This window comes from Choloepus didactylus, chromosome 2 (assembly GCF_015220235.1).
Source record: "Choloepus didactylus isolate mChoDid1 chromosome 2, mChoDid1.pri, whole genome shotgun sequence".
In the NCBI taxonomy this organism is placed as follows: Eukaryota; Metazoa; Chordata; class Mammalia; order Pilosa; family Megalonychidae; genus Choloepus; species Choloepus didactylus.
Window position 1 is genome coordinate 199303742 of NC_051308.1, and position 12724 is coordinate 199316465.

General features: G+C 42.1%; 2 protein-coding genes across 5 annotated transcripts in view; both read left to right on the forward strand.

Annotated features, from left to right (window-relative positions):
* AGBL4 (ATP/GTP binding protein like 4) overlaps nucleotides 1-12724 on the forward strand; it is a 1783169-nt gene that overhangs the window by 1473758 nt on the left and 296687 nt on the right. The gene's annotated exons all lie outside the window — the stretch shown is intronic.
* Nucleotides 1-12724, forward strand: part of BEND5 (BEN domain containing 5) — a 53206-nt gene that overhangs the window by 861 nt on the left and 39621 nt on the right. The gene's annotated exons all lie outside the window — the stretch shown is intronic.

A 12724-nucleotide genomic window follows, 5' to 3' on the forward strand; every position in this document is an offset into this window, starting at 1 on the left:
CCTTCTAAGTGGGAGCCGCTCTTCACAGAGGAAAGCTCTGACATCCTCGTCCCGTTCAGGCCATCACTGGACAGGTTGAGGAGGCCTTGAACCTCAGTGCTCTGGGTGCCACTCTCTCCTGCCCTTCCCTGACCAGGTGGCAGAGGTAAGAAGGAAGAGGCCCTTCAGACATCCCTCCACCTCTGCATCGCTTCTGAATCTCCAAGAAGGCTCCCTGAGTGAGAACTGAGGGACATGAAAAATTCCTAGGTCAGGCTGAGACCATGCTTTCCATCCATGCTTCCCCAAGACTCTGAGAGAAAGGCAGAGCAGATAGTCTCATATTGCCACTTAACAAATGATGGTACTGAGGGTCAGTTGGTAACAGGACAAGAAGCCAACCCTTCAATCTTACATACCAGCGTTCTTTATGCCATGCTGAGGCACCTTTTCCTTTGTAAGGAGAAGGCAGCTGGCGCTCTTTCTCAGCTAGTTCTAGGAGGCTTGAGTATGGACGTGGAGGTAAGAGGAAAGTATCACTTCCTTTTGGGGAAGCAGCTAAAAGCTCTGGTAAGGAGGATGTACATAAGTGTGGGCAGAGACAGTAAGCCACCTTGCCCTCCCCTTTTAGGAGAAGACTAAGGGTTAGGAACTGAGCAAAGATATTGCTAACATGTGGCAATTTTGAGACATTTCTTACTTTTTCCAAGTTCCTTTGCTTCCTGACTTTTAGCCTGACAGATGAACCCAGAATGCATCACATTTAAATGTGGCAGATGAGGAAACTGGCTCAAAAGGGGGAAGTGACTTGCCCAGGGCCCGGTGGCAAGTTGGCAGTAGACTGGAACCCAGGCTCATGACTAGTTCCTTTCTACCAATATATTGTCTCTGGAAGTAGGTTTGCAGGAGTCGTCAAGTGGAAGGAGAACTGGAACTGAAGAAAGTAATCAGCACTGGGGACTTTTTTTTTCTAGGCTATGGCTTCATCACCTCCTGAACAAGCCCTTGAACCCTGGAGTGTAGTAGACCCATCCACCACTACACACTTGCAGCCAGAAAAATTGAGTGAGGGGAAGGATGTAGAAAAAAGAAATCTTTGTAGCTTATTATTTTGTTTGTTTGATTGCTTTTAATTACCTGAGGGAGGGGATTAGGAATTCCTTTCCCAAGAGTATTGGCCTGAGAAAGTTATAACTAGGTGGTAACCTCACCTGTTTTTCTGGAAGCAAAGAAAGCATGCTTCTTGATGGTTGTCTTATGCTCCTAGATCTGGAAGGGCCCTAGGAGAGTGGAAGTGGTATATGTCAGAGGGAGCCAGTGGTATGTCTCAGGGTACAATGGCTATTTTCTTTTTGGTAGAAAGAAAACATCCATCCCTTCATAAAGCAAACATATATACACTGTGCTTGGCTCTTCAAATGCTGTTGAGAGACTACTTAGGCAGAAGGCAGCCTGCATCAGCTCTGATTTTAAAATTGATGTAAGTCATTATAAGTAAGACATGTAGCTGTTGGCCTGAGAACCATGAATCTTGAAGCCATAGACTATTCATCCTCCAACTTGAAATGTTGGTAAATCTCTGGGGTTATTTAAAAAAAAAAGTCTGAACAAGATCTGGAAATGAGCAGAGTAGATCCAAAGAAGCAGCATGGCATCAGTTTGAGCAAAGTAAGTTTAAAAGCACCATTTCTCCCTGCCTCTCTTCAATTTTTTTTCTTGGGACTAGAGATTAAAAAAAAAAAAAAAAAATGACAAACTTGAGGTTGGCTAGACCACATTTTAAATGCCAATCAGTTGGTTAATTTTTAAATTGGAACCACCGTCTTGGCTGCAGACCTGAGTGGAACGACCAGGAGAGGTTCGGAAATTCATTTATCCAGAACTCTCCTTTTTGTCTTGAAACCCCATCTGACTTTACTTGGTGGCTCTGAGAATTGCTTGCAATGACTTCATCTTGAAGAGCTCATCTTTTGGCATCTCCGGGATGTGAATACCACTGTGCTGTGACACCAAGTATGAGGAGAAGGCCCCTCAAGGAGGAGGCAGAGGTGGCTCTATGTGCAATTAGCCATGAGTAATTAATTCCACTCTGGCACCAAGAGCATGGTGTCAGAAGTAATTTCAGAGCCACTTTATGGCTTTCAGTGAGGAGTATGCTACTTTACTCAATATTTGCACAGACTCAGTGCACAGATTCAAGACAGAGCTATCTTGAAAGGTGCCTCTTCTTGTACCCAGGAAATGTCAAAGCCAACTGCTATGAGGCTTCACATTTTTCTAGCACATAGTGGCCTACACCATGGTTGGGTTGTTTGTCAGACTCTAACGTATGGCCCTTTTCTCATCAAGTTCCAATTCTAGTTTAAGGACAAAGAAAAACCTTTATTGACTGCCTCGCTATATACCTATGCATTGGTTCTGTTAGTCCTCCCTGAGACTCTGTGGGTAGATATTGCTATGATTATTTCCATTTTATAGATGAAGACACTAAGGCTCAGAGACATTAGGTACTTGCCTGAAGTTGCACATCTAATAAATGGTAAAGCCAGAACTGGAACACAGGTCTACCAGTGCCAAGCCCCTGCTTGGCAGTCTCCCTTGTAAAATAGCTGATGTTCCCATCAGCTACACAGCATGGCTTGGAAGGAGTAAAAGGAAACGGAGAAACCATGACACTTACTGCTCAAGGCAAGTTTTTGAGCCAGTAGACGGTTTTAGTTTCTGAGTTTTCAAGCCCACTGTTCTACTTCCTCCATTACCGGCTTCCCTCCTACAGAGCACATACAACTTGCCCACCACTGAGTTGTCGTTTCTGAGGAAATCACCTCAAAGGAGCTCATGGAAGGTCCACATAGCTCAAGACTTTGTTCACCTTTGAGCTGTGGTCTCCTCTTACTCATTTTCCTTTATTTATCAAGCTGGTTACGAAAGTGACTTTTGGAGAGCTCACCATTATCTAACCGCAATCCAGCCTGCTACTAGAGCTTATGGTGTTGAATTTTTTTATTTTTAGGGTACCAAAACTGGTTTCTCTAGACTCAAGGTCTTAAAATACTATGTCATTCTATCCAGGTGCCTGTGCTGTGTTTTATTATTTGGGTGTGTAATTCTCTTTGTTGTCAAGTGTCTCTTTACTACTGCCTATGTGTTAGGCCCAGTGCTGTAATATATGGATGCACCAATGACCAACATGTCGAGAAACTGGGATAGAAATGTCAGCACAGCCCAGGGAGACAAGGGTTAACTTTTCAGCCACTGCCATATATCCTTATTGTGGGAGACAGAGTAAAGAAGAAATGGACACCATTCTCAAGGAGTTTATAGTCTAAGACATTTGACATAAGTGCTAAATAGACATAGAAGCCAGATTCTGGAGGAACACGGAAAAGGGACCAATACTAGATGGACTTTGCAGTTTATCTTTTACTCTTTCCTTTCCAGCTCCACTACCACTGCCCAAATTCAGGCCTGCATCAGCTCTTACTCATCTAAACCAGTGCAGCAGCCTCTTAATCAATCATCCTGTCTCCAAGCTATTTTCCAAATTGCTGTCAGATAATCTGCTAAAATACAGTCATAGTCAATTCACTGCTCTCCTTAGAACCTTCTGTAGCTCCTTGTTGCCTACTGGATGAAGCTTCAGCTTCTTAGGCTGGCATTCATAGCCCTCCTCAGACTGGCCCCAGCCCCACCTTACTTCTCCATCCCCACCTCCCTTCTTCCTTCCCCTAGAACCACAGTATTTTGTGCCATTCGGTGAACACCCTTTGAGCCAGCCAGGATGGATTAATCATTGTCTGACCTGGGGCCCCTGGCCACCTGGAGCTCACCTTCCAGAGGGAAAGGCAGACATGTGACAGACATTTGTGGTCCAACACTCTGAGGGCTGTGATAGAAAGGACAAGAGGTGTTAGAAGCACCTGGCCTCAGAGGCATTCTCTGTCTGGCCCTCTGGCTCTTCTGGTTTGGAACTTTTGTTTCCCATTTCTTGTTCCTTTAGCTTTTTATGCCTTGTTTGGATTAGTCATGAATATGCCTGTCTTCTTGCCAGAAAGTGAGCTCCTCCAGGACAGGGGTCTGTCTTACAGCATCCACAGTGCCTGGCACATAGGTCACAGCAGTCAGCACAAGTTGAACTAATGAACTTTGGGAAGACAGGTGCATTTTTATGCTTTGGGAGAAGTAGTAAGGGGTACAGGAGCCTCTGTCACAGATGCTTGTTTTTCAGAACAGAAACCTGCAGTGGGATATTGAAATTTCATTCAACTTTGTTCATCTGGAAAAACTCAGCATTCTTTATCACTCCCTCTACTAGAAGAAACCCCACACTTGGGGAAAATAGCTTCCAAATCCATGTTCTTCTTGCTTTGGTAATTTTAGTTCATTCAGGGCTCAGGTCCCAGCTTGGCATTGTCAGTCCAAATAGATCACTTGCTCCATAAATGCTTTGGAACTTCTACAAAGTTAGCATAGTGGGGGACTAGCCGATTTCATATGCAAAGATTGTTGCATGTCATCAGCGGGAGACTGCCAACAAAAGGATTTAGTTTTTTTAAAAAAGCGAGTGAATCCTTTTAATTTAGGTTTTGACATGTTCTGCTCATATACATTGGAGCAGAGATTGGAACTTGGCTGCTGTCATCTGTTGCAGATTCTATGGGAATGTTAACCATTGAAGTTTCAATCTGATGGGATTTCTCATCTTCAAGAACACATTTGTTACAGCTAAATAGAATGTGCCACAGAATACTTCAGAGTTCTGGTTCACAGGCTGAAAGAAAAATTTGTTTCAGAAAAGCAGAGACCTTGCTTTTTTGTGTAATGTTTTGTTATTTAAGAACATTCTAGTTTTTATTTTTAAAAACATACCAGAAAAGTGGGATTCAAATTAAAGTATTTGACTCCACGATGAGTGCTTCTTCCGCTGTGCTCACCTGCTTTGTCTTATAAGCTCATTAAGAGAGAAGAGATGGCTGTAGTCTTTATTTTTAACTGGTTACCTGAAAAACATACATAATCTGAAGAGGTTTTCTTTGGTTCATTTAAGTTCTGCAAGTATTAAGTTGTACTGGAGTGTCAGCCTTAAATTAGAGGGAAATGCAGAAGGAGAAATAGGCATTGTTTTTCTGCCTTCAAGTACCAGTTTACCAAATATTTATTAAGTACCTAACAGGCTCCAGGTTCAGCGCTAGGAGTTTCCTCATACTCAACATCCTTGTGAGATAGGGCCTCTTGTTTTATGAGGGAGAAGAGAGCCATCCAAATAGTTGTTTAGTGAGCGCTGTCTACGTGCCAGGCAATGGGATAAGTCTTCCCACCTAGAAGGTGGGTGAGACTTTGGTAGAAGTGTGAGTCAGTCCAGTCAAAAATTAATGGGACCTATACAAAGGTGATGGTGATTATGATGGATCTGAGATATACTAAGGAAGGAGAATCCATGAGACTCAGTAACACACTGGTTGTAGTGTTGATGGGGAAGGAAGGGTCTCTGGGCTCCCCTCCCTCGAAGGGGACCACTGAAGTAGTCGGAAGGGAATATGATCATGTGAGTTAGTTTGGGTTGATATTTAGTTTGAGACGTTGAATCTGAGAAGCCTATGGGACAACTGGGTGGATGTGACAGGAAAGTAGTTGGGCATGTGGATCCGACGTGCAAGAGAGTGCTCCAGGCTAAAGATCCCAATTTGGAAGTCATTAGCCATGAGTGGTGTGAGGTCACAGTGACAGGTTACAGAGTGAGAGAGGCATGCAAGAACAGACCTCTTCAGAACACCAGCTTTAAAGGGCACAGCTGAAGAGGAAGAGCCTGAAAAGTGACTGGCAAGGGGCAGCCAGAGAGATGGACAGAGAGAATCAAGTGATAATCATTAGAGATGGGTGTCCTGGAAACAAATGGGGAGATAGGTCTTTAGATCCCAGATGTAGGCTTTTTGTTTTGTTTTAACTACAAAGTAACTTCCTTTTTACCTGAGTGCCCTGGTGAGCTGAATATATCAGCTAGAGAAGAAAAGATTTACGTGGGATGATATTTTGGTAGTTTTTAATACCCAAGTTTTTCCCCATGGAAGAAGGATCAGATTTGTTTTGAGGTGTCCAGAGAGCAGAGCTAGGTGCAGAGAGTGGAATTCATAGGGATTGGGTGAGAACGATATAGTTACAGAGCTGACAAACAATGGAAAGGGTTTCCAGCATAGTGATGAGCTCCCTGTCACTGGAGATTACAAGCAGATCAGGAATTTCTAGAATGGAATTCTGCACTATGGGAGAGTTTGGTTAGATGAACTCCAGGTCACTTCTTTGAGTATCCCAGAGGAAGTATTAGAGAGCAGAAAAAGCATGGGCTTTGAAGTCAGACCATCTGGGTTCAAATCATGACTGCTACTTATAAGCTGTATGACCTTGGGGAGATAACTTTTCTCAATTCCGAGTGCCTCATCTATAACACAGAGATGGTAATGACTCACTTGCACACTATGTTAATTAGCAAGATAATATGTTAAAGTGTCTGGCACAAAGTAGATGCTCATTAAATGATAGCTATTAGGAACTATGGTGGAACTGATAGTTCATGAGAGAAGAACAGTTTGCTTAATGGTACCAACCTTTGTAAAGAGAAGTGATTTAGAGGAATGGGAGCATGTAAGGATCAGACAAGTTTAAAGTTTAACTTGTGTGTGTTTCAAATCTTCCTGGGACTTGGCCTAAGCACGAAAGACTTACCCTTTCTCCCCATGTTTTGCCCCTCTGTGACCGTATGCTGGAGTCATTTATTACCCTGGCAATAAATGATGGAGTACATAAGGGCAGCTAGACAAATGACCAAGCAGAATGAGTTTCCCGAGTCTTGTCTGTGCCACATCCCTGTGCCAGGCCCAGTGAGATGGTACGAGTCAGAGCAAGGAGACCTTCAGAAACCTGGTTAGCAGTTCCCTGCCTCCCTTTTTGTATGGACTTAGTAGGGCGTTTCTTCAAACATGCCCACCCAGAGGAATCTTATAGCACATCTACTCTTATCTTCCACCACACAGCTGAAGAAAGAGAGCTGGAAGTCCCTGTGGCTGGCCAGAGGTCACACAGCTGGAAGGACCTGCTGAGGATTTCTAGTCTAGGCCCCGTGTTTTACAGAAAAGAAAACCAAGGTCTAGAGAGAAAAAGTGACTGACTGGTCACCCAGTGAATTAGTGACAGAGCCGGCACTTGAACCAGTATCTCCTGATTTCTTTCTGCAGCAGTGTAGCAGGCCACTGTTCTTTTTGTTGTCTTGGCTGGACACAACCCTTGGAGCTTAAGAATTTTGTCTGCCTGGAATTTTATAAAAACAAACAGCATGGGCCAGAGAATGCAATGTGCCTGTTTCTTTCTGTGGCATGTCTGTTTTTAATGCAGACCTAAGATTTTACAGGGTCTTTGTACAGATGAAAAACTTTAAACCTGCATATCAATGTTTAAAAAAAAAAAACTTTGTAAAAACTTCATGTTTAGTAGCCATTCAGAATTTCATCTTAGCTAACAAAACCAAAGCAAATTAAACTTGCCAACATTGGATGATTTTAAATATCCAGCCTGATTATATGTAAACTAGGGGTCAAGACGGTACTTATCCCATTTTAACTATATATACAAATTCTCCAAGGGTATCTTCACTTTCGAAGACAGATTTGGGTTTCCTTTCCATCTGTTTGTTTTCTAGAACACCATTTGCTTATTACCATGCCTCCATTTTTTTTTTTCTCAGTGGTAGGTTTAATGGGATGTTTCTCCCTCTCAGATTAATAACAAATGCCAAGTTCTGCTATGTTTTTGAAGAATAGCGTTTACTGTATTTTACAAGAAACTTCTTTGTGACTTTAAATAGGAACTCGATTTATAGCCTGGTGGTCTTGATAAGCTGTGTAGTTTAGGAGTTTGCCATCAAACCATATTTGTATAGAGTTTAGGTCAATTTGGGAATTTATTACAGCATACTCCTAGGGTATGGGCAAGGTCTTGAGCAGGCATCTTGGAAATTATATCAACATGTTCATCATTTTATATGTGTCTTTTAGTAAAGTCCACCAGTGGTGTTCAGTCAAAAAAGTTAAGGCAAGTTGGGAATTTTTTTCTTTTTCCTAGAGTTAATTAGGTGATAAGAACAGGGCCTGAGTATCAAAAGACTTGATTTGAAATTCTAGGTCTCCTATTTAATAGCTCCATGACTTAGGCAATCTACCTTGCTTCTTTGAACCTTAGTTTCTGCTTCAGTAGAATTATTGTGGGGATTAAATATAGTGCTGTTTGTAAAGAATTTGGCAAAGGGCCTGGCACATAGTAGGTGCTTATTCAATATTTGTTGAATGGATGAATGCAATTAGCTAACATTGTAGTAGCTAGAAGGGAGGAAGAGATAGTTAATACCCAAATCCTTGATGGTTTTCCTTGCCATGGAGACAAATGAGTTAAGAAATCAGGATTAGCGACGAGTGTTTCTTCAGAGGCTATACATTTATTTCTGTTTACACTAAACTTTGATAATTTTGCCTTAAGCTTGAGGCAGTTGCAAAGATTGACTGGGGAGCTTTCTTCATCCTTCCTAAGCAAGTTCTCCTTTCATGATTTCCTGGAATTCAAAGCCAGAATCATATTCCAAACCCACATGAAAATGCTCCATGAAGTATTTACTGTCTTAGATGATCCACACCACTGTTCACCTTCATTAATGTGACGAATAAGAGTTATAGCTTCTTGTCACCCTATTTTTGGTCTCTTCTTCACACCTCATCCATCTTGCTTGCCACTGCCACATTAATCTCTCTAAAACATCTCTTTCATCATGTCTCAATCTGTGGTGGTGTTTATTGCCATGGGATAACAGCCACTGCTTAATATATCACATCTATGACAAGAAAGTAACTATGCTTGGTGCTTTACATGCATTATCTCTTTGGAAAACAGTTTATTATCCCCACTTTACAGATAATGAAACTGAGATGCAGGCAGGGTAAGTGGCTTGCCCAAGTTAGTTATATAACAGAGCCAGAATTCCAAATCAGTCTCACAACCAGATTCAAAAGGCTGGGCGGTTTTTATTAGCCCCTGGGGCCTCCCTCTCAACCATTTCTTCTGTTTCTTTTAATAATGACACTGAGTGTTCAATAATTTTTTGTGGATGAGATAAGGATGTGAAGCATCATCTTCAACTCATGATTCTGGAGAGGAACGCCTGGAGACCAGAGGTATGCCCCATGTGCGCGAGCGTACCTCAGGAAGTCAAACCTTCCGTTCTGGTTGTAAAGGCCCAGAAGACAAGGATCACTGACTTCAGTGCTTGATGTAGAATAGGGCTTCAGAAAAGATCACTGGAGACCTCAAGTTCTCCTGAGTCATCTTCCAGGGCACATGGTCAAGGATGAGACTGGTGAGCATAGGATGAAGCCAGCAAGTGGTCAGCTCTGAGAGCAGCCTCTAGAGCCTCCTGGACAAGGCTTGAGGCAGCCACAACCCAGGTCGGGAGGCTGTGATTCAAGGTGCTAGGCATTGTTCCTTCATTCGGTATTTATTCTGGTTCTCCCATGTTCCAGGCATGTGTCTATTTAGAGAAGGAGCATGGGAGGCAGAAAAACCTTTATCAAATCCTGGCTCTGCCCGTTCCCAGTTGGGTATCTTTAGGCAGAGGAAACTTCTTTGAGCCTCATTTCTCTGCTGTGGGAAAAAAAAATGTGGCTAATACTACCTACTTACAGGTTTGTTGCAAGGCGTAGTAACATGTGAGGATCCTTACATGATACCTGATATTTAGTAGATGCTTCATAAGTGATGCTTCTTAAGTGTTAGCCATCTTTTTTAATTGAAGTAAGATTCGCATATCATGAAATTCACCATTTTAACCATTTTTAAGTGTACAGTTCAGTGGTTTTTAGTTTATTCAAAGTGTTGTGCATCTGTCACCACTAACTAATTCCAGAACATTTTCACTACCCCACCCCCCAGCCCCAAAATAAAAAAAACGTCATCAGCAGTCCCTTCTCCTTTCCCCCTTTCCCCAGCCCCTGGCAACCACTAGTCTCTATGGATTTGCCTATTCTGGACATTCCATATAAATGAAATCATACAATATGTGGCCTTTTATGTCTGGCATCTTTCACATACCATAATGCTTTCAATGTTTAACCATGTTGTAGCATGTCATGGATGAATAGCGTTCCATTATATGGATATACCACATTTTTAGTCCTTCATCTGTTGATGGACATTTGAGTTGTTTACACTTTTTGGCTATTATGAATAATGGTGCTGTGAGCATACATGTACCAAGTTTTTGTGTGGATATATGTTTTCATATCTCTTAGGTATAGGCCAAGAGTAAAATTGCTCAGTTATATGGTAACTCTTTATTTAACTTTTTGAGAAACCACCAAACTGCTTTCCATAGCGACTGCACCATTTTACATTCCCATCAACAATATATGAGGGAAACAAGTTCTCTACATCCTCACCTTTTCTAGTTTATTTTAATTATCCCAGTGGGTGTGAAGTTGTACCTCATTGTGGTTTTAATTTGTATTTCCCTAATGACCAATGATGCTGAGCAACTTTTCATGGGTTTATTGGGGTAGCTTGTTTTTATTATTCTTTCATTAAACATTTTTGTTTGATGATTCCCTAATGTATAGTCAGGCCTGTGATATGGGCCCTGCCCTGAGGTTGCTCACAGTCTAGTGGGGAAGATAGGCCACTAAGAAGATAATTGCAACATAATAAGATAATAGACTACAAGGAAGGTATTGCAAAATGTAATAGAAATTTTGAGGAAGAATGAGGAGATGAGTGGAGGCTTTCCTTGTTTCTCAAGCAGAGAAAGAAGGAGAAGGGAAATTCCAGTTCGATGGAAGAGCAGGGAGCCTTGGGTATAGCTGGTGGGAGTGGAGCACTTGCAAGTGTCGCCTTTCCCCAGCCAGGCCACCTCAAGAAGCAAACCTGCAGCAGGACACAGGCCAACAGGCAATTCCTGTTGACCTTTGCCATCCATCCACCTAAGTGTATTTGTCTGTGCAGAGCTCTATTGTTTTCAAGGCACATTTACTCAGCTGATTTGATCCCCACTTGAGGTAGATGTTAGATCTTCCTTTTTACAGCAAGAGAATAATTATACTCAGTGATATGGCAGCTTGCCCAATGTCTCACACCTACTAAGTGGCAGAACTGGACTTAGAATCCAGATGATCTGACTCCTAAATCTTTCCACACCTGCAAGCTGAACTTCAGCTTTTCTTAACTTGGCATTCAAGGTCATTTATCCTCTAGCCCCAGCCAGCTTAACTTCCATTCTCACATCTCTTTCCTGCCTATAATGAGCCATTTTTTGTAACCACTGCAATCTAAATGTTTCCCCAAACTTCGTCCTTTGGCTTCTATTCTTTCCCCTTCTTGTGTGATGCAGATTCTCACCATCTTTAATAGCTATTCTTTTATGAGCATTGACTGTCCAAGTGCCATCCACTCTGTTCAAGTTCTTAACATATGCAGTATTGATAATCTTGGCACCAACCTGGAAATGTGAGTAGGAATCATTTACATTAAGTCACAGATGAGAGAACAGACTCAGAGAAGTAAAGTAACTTACCTAAGATTACCCAGCAAGTAAGGAGTCTAACTCAAACACCACTTCCTCTCAAAAGCCTTCCATGGTTATGCTGACGGAAGTGATCTCCCTTGCCCCTAAATCCAGTAGAAGCTATTTTCCCCTTATTTCAAATTCAGTATCTTGGGTTATTTTTTGTAGGTTTTGTCTTGTGTCCCCAGCTGGTCTAGATGCCCATTTGTTTCTGTCTTAGTTTTCTGGAGCTGCTGTTGAATCATATTGAATTAGGTGCCACCCTAATCTAGTTTGGCCTCATCTTAACTAGGAACATTGACAAAGATCCTATCTCTAAATAGGATCACATTCAAAGACCAGGGTTTAGGACTTGATCATATCTTTTGGGAGGACACAGTTCAATCCATAACAATCTTTGTCCCCAGGGTTCAGCCTAGGTCCCTCAGAGTATATTCTCAGTAAACACTAAACTGAGGCAGGGGAGGTAAAGCTCTGAACCTGGGTTATGCAGTTTGGGTTCACACACATGCACATGCTATTCCAGGATAACTTCATTTGGAGCATTTTCCTTAGGTTTTACTCTGTAGCAGCTTTTTGGCTTAGAAAGAGCCAACAATGATTTGTAGGCTGGAAGCTATTGCTCTTTTAGAAAGAGCAAAGACCCTGCTGTTGTTCATGCTTATCCAATTGTATGTATTTTAGAGGCACAAAAGAGAACAAGAACAGGTCATTTTTGTGAAAACAGAATTGGAAGATGTTCCCTTGGTCAGTGGAAAAGGGCATTTTCATCTCTGATCAGGAGGGGATTTTTAACAACCACCACCTCTTTCTTTCTTGGGCAGTCCTTTTACACTCCACACCCTGCTGAAGTCAGCTGTTTGTTTTTAAAATTGTATCACCTTAGGCCTAGAGAATAAAATGATTCAGTCCATGTTGATAATACCAATTATAACCAACCCGTTCATTGAGTGCCTAGTTTTTGCCAGGCATACAGTAAGATGTGTGAATTATTGTTCTCATTCCCACAACTCCTGTGAAAGAGGAAGGACCCAAAGCCCTTGCTCACTCCTCACTCTTGTGGAAGAGCTGGGTTCACACTTAGATCTCTCTGATACCAGAGTACCATCTCTGACCCAGCTGGGTCTTCATTCCAAAGACCATTTGGGAAGATTT